Genomic DNA, 4,556 nt, shown 5'->3' with positions numbered 1-4,556 from the left:
CTCTATTTATTCCGTCTCACCCGGAAAAAAACCAGGGAGAAGGATTCATCGTAGGGATGGCACCCGCAGGGTATGGGTACGGGTGGAGTCTCCCCATACCGTTACCCGCCCCGTCTGATATTACCCATTACCCTTACCCATATCCGTCAACAGGTACAATTTTTTCCCATACCCTTTACCCGCAGGGTAGACGGATACCCGCGGGTAAAATTACCCATATTTGCAAAACATCAATTTAAACAACTTATAGTTATAAAATGCACTTTATCATATAGTTTACAAAGATAGATTATAACTACAACACATACTTATAAAACAACATCATATAGTCATAAATAACAACACATAGACATACACTTTCAATTCATAAATTATTGACATAGTGTAGATTGTAGAGATAATTTTGAGTTTACATAGATTTTATATGTGTACATGGGTATACGGGTATGGGTTATATGATCCCATACCCGTACCCGCTCTACCCGATGGGTTTCAGATTTTCCTATTTATATACCCATGGGTAAGTTTTTGTCCCATACCCTTACCCTAATAGGGTTTTTACCCGCAGGGTACATGGGTAATGGGTACCCATTGCCATCCCTAATTCATCGTGTTTCACGATACGGAGACGCCGCCACCTCCTGTTCTTCATGTGGAGGGCAGATCTGGAGTCCGTTCGGGGCTCCGGAGAGGGGAAATCGTCGCCATCGTCATCATCAACCTTCCTCCATCGCCAATTCCATGATGCTCTTCATCGTTCGTGAGTAATCTCATCGTAGGCTTGCTGGACGGTGATGAGTTGGATGAGATCTATCATGTAATTGAGTTAGTTTTGACAGGGATTGATCCCTAGTATCCACTATGTTGTGAGATTGATGTTGCTACTACTTTGCCATGCTTAATGCTTGTCACTAGGGCCCGAGTGCCATGATTTCAGATCTGAACCTATTATGTTGTCGCCAATATATGTGTGTTTTAGATCCTATCTTGCAAGTTGTAGTCACTTACTATGTGTTATGACCCGGCAACCCCGGAGTGACAATAGCCGGAACCACTCTCGGAGATGACCATAGTATGAGGAGTTCATGTATTCACCAAGTGTTAATGCGTTGGTCCGGTTATTTATTAAAAGGAGAACCTTAATATCTCGTAGTTTCCATTAGGACCCCGCTGCCACGGGAGGGATGGACAATAGATGTCATGCAAGTTCTTTTCCCTAAGCACGTATGACTACATACGGAATACATGCCTACATTAGATTGATGAACGGGAGCTAGTTACTTATCTCTTTGTGTTATAGCTATTACATGATGAATCACATCCGGTATACTCATCCATCACCGATCCACTGCCTATGAGTCTTTTACTACTTGTCCTTGCTACGTTAGTTTGCTGCTACTGTTGTTACTTGCTACTTTGGTGTTACTTGCTGCAACACTTTACTGGCGCCATTGATACAACAAGTTAGGAATAGTCTGCCGTCAACAGACCTGTTTATGGCACCGTTGTTATCATACCACTTTGCTACTGATGCTTTGCTTGCAGACACTAATCTTTCAGGTGTGGTTGAAATTGACAAATTCAGCTGCTAATACTTGAGAATATTCTTTCGCTTCCCTTTGTGTCGAATCAATAAATTTGGGTTGAATACTCTACCCTCGAAAACTGTTGCGATCCTCTACACTTGTGGGTTATCAAGACTATTTTCTGACGCCATTGCCGGGGAAGCACAACTGTATTCTCTGAGTCACTTGGGATTGATGTCTGTTGATCACTATGAGGAATCCAAAAGATCCAAGAACTAAAATCTTGCCTTCCACTACGAGGAGAGGTAAGGAAGTGCCATCTAGCTCTGCACTTGATTCACCTTCAGTTTTGAGTAAGTTTGCGACATCGCCTCTTGCTAGAAATCTTGATATGTCGCCTGTGTTTGATGATGCTATGCTTGATACTACTGTGCTTGATGATGCTACTTCTGCTGCCCATGATGCTATGCTTGATACTACTGTGCTTGATGATTCTACTTCTGTTGCCCATGATGCTATGCTTGATACTACTATGCTTGATGATTCTACTTCTGCTGCCCATGATGCTATGCTTGATACTATGCCTGATGATGCTATGCCTGATACTGCTTTGCCTTATGATGCTACTACTGCTTTGCGTGATGATGCTATGCCTGATACTGCTTTGCCACTAGGTACATTCCTTGATGCACAAATTGCTAGAGTTGCTGCTAGAAGTGATGATACTTTTGAAACTGCTGATACTATTGAAGTAGAACCTGCTACTATGCCTGAATTGCGTGTTATGCCTGATACACGCTATGTTATGGAGGGAGAGATAGTTGAGGATTTTCTTGCGTGTAAGGATAGCTATGATGTTGAGAAACTACTGCTCAAGTGGAAAGAAAAATCTCTGAACGCTACGATGAAATACGACCCGAAGTTTGCTACTTCGCCTATCTTTGTGACCGATAAGGATTATGAATTCTCTGTCGACCCTGAGTTAATCACTCTGGTCAAATCTGATCCTTTTCACGGTTATGAGTCTGAAACGGTTGTAGCCCATCTTACCAAATTGCACGATATAGCCACCCTATTCACTAGTGAGGAAAAGATCCGCCACTACTATATCCTCAAGCTGTTTCCTTTCTCGCTAAAGGATGATGCTAAGACCTGGTTCATGATACGTCCATTTTGCATCATGTTTTCATGTTGATATTTATCGCTTCTTTGGCTGTTATTTCACTTCACGGTACTATTCTTATGCCTTTTCTCTCTTATTTTGCAAGGTTTACATGAAGAGGGAGAATACCGGCAATTGGAATTCTGGCCTAAAAGTGGAGCAAAGTTGAGATCCTATTCTGCGCAACTCCAAACGCCGTGGAAGTCAACGGAGATTTTTTTCCCAATATATAAAAAATACTGGACTGAAGAACTACCGGAGGAGGGCCAGGGGTGGCCACAAGCCTGCACAGCGCGGCCACCCCCCAGGCCGCGCCATGGGGGCTTGTGGGCACCCTGTTGGCCCACTTGCCCCCCCTCTTTTGCTATATGGAGGGTTTCGTCCAAAAAAATTAGAAGGGAGCTTTTCCGTGGTTTCGCCGCTGCCACGAGGCGGAACTTGAGCAGAACCAATCTAGAGCTCCGGCAGGACGATCCTGCTGGGGAAACTTCCCTCCCGGAGGGGGAAATCGTCGCCATCGTCATCACCAACACTCCTCTCATCGGAGGGGACTCGTCACCATCAACATGTTCATCAACACCATCTCATCTCCAAACCCTAGTTCATCTCTTGTAACCAATCTCTGTCTCGCGACTCCGATTGGTACTTGTAAGGTTGCTAGTAGTGTTGATTACTCTTTGTAGTTGATGCTAGTTGGATTACTTGGTGGAAGAGTTTATGTTCAGATCCTTGATGCTACTCATTACAACTTTGATCATGATCATGATTATGCCTTGTGAGTAGTTACTTTTGTTCCTGAGGACATGGGATAAGTCATGTGAATTTGGTATTCGTTCGGTATTTTGATATGTTGTATGTTGTTTTTCCTCTAGTGGTGTTATGTGAATGTCGACTACATAACACTTCACCATTATTTGGGCCTAGGGGAAGGCATAGGGAAGTAGTAAGTAGATGATGGGTTGCTAGAGTGACAGAATCTTAAACCCTAGTTTATGCGTACTTCGTAAGGGGCTGATTTGGATCCACTAGTTTAATGCTATGGTTAGATTTTGTCTTAATTCTTCTTTCGTAGTTGCGGATGCTTGCGAGAGGGGTTAATCATAAGTGGGATGCTTGTCCAAGTAAGGGCAGTACCCAAGCGCCGGTCCACCCACATATCAAACTATCAAAGTAACGAACGCGAGTCATATGAACATGATGAAACTAGCATGGCAGAAATTCCCGTGTGTCCTCGGGAGCGTTTTTCCTCTTATAAGACTTTGTCCACGCTTGTCCCTTGCTACAAAAGGGATTGGGCCACTTTGCTGCACCATTGCTACTACTTGTTAATTTTCACCTGCTACGTTTCACCTCACTACACCATCACTTGTTAGCACTACTTTCAGTGTCTGTAGTTATTACCTTGTTGAAAACCGTTTATCAGAGCCTTCTTCTCCTCGTTGGGTTCGACACTCTTACTTATCGAAAGGACTATGATTGATCCCTATACTTGTGGGTCATCACCGCTCAAGATAGCTTTTGTCCCATCATATTTGGTAGACCCTTCCTCAATACCGTCAATGCTCATATTGACTGTGAGAAGCAAACTGTCACTGTTGGCTTTGAAGGTGTGTCGCATGAGTTCAATTTATCTAAGTTTGGTAGACAACCTCATGAAAAGGATTTGCCTAGTAGGGATGAAACTATTGCCCTAGCTTCTATTGTCGTGCCTCCTACTGATCCCTTAGAGCAATACTTGCTTGAGCATGAAAATGATATGCATATGCATGAAAGGGATGAAATAGATAGAGTTGTCTTAGAACAATATCCTATCCTTAAGAATAATCTGCCTGTTGAACTGCTTGGGGATCCACCTCCACCAAAGGGTG

The sequence above is a fragment of the Hordeum vulgare genome, chromosome 1H, assembly GCF_904849725.1.
Source record: "Hordeum vulgare subsp. vulgare chromosome 1H, MorexV3_pseudomolecules_assembly, whole genome shotgun sequence".
Taxonomy (NCBI): Eukaryota; Viridiplantae; Streptophyta; class Magnoliopsida; order Poales; family Poaceae; genus Hordeum; species Hordeum vulgare.
This window is presented reverse-complemented; position numbering follows the sequence as displayed.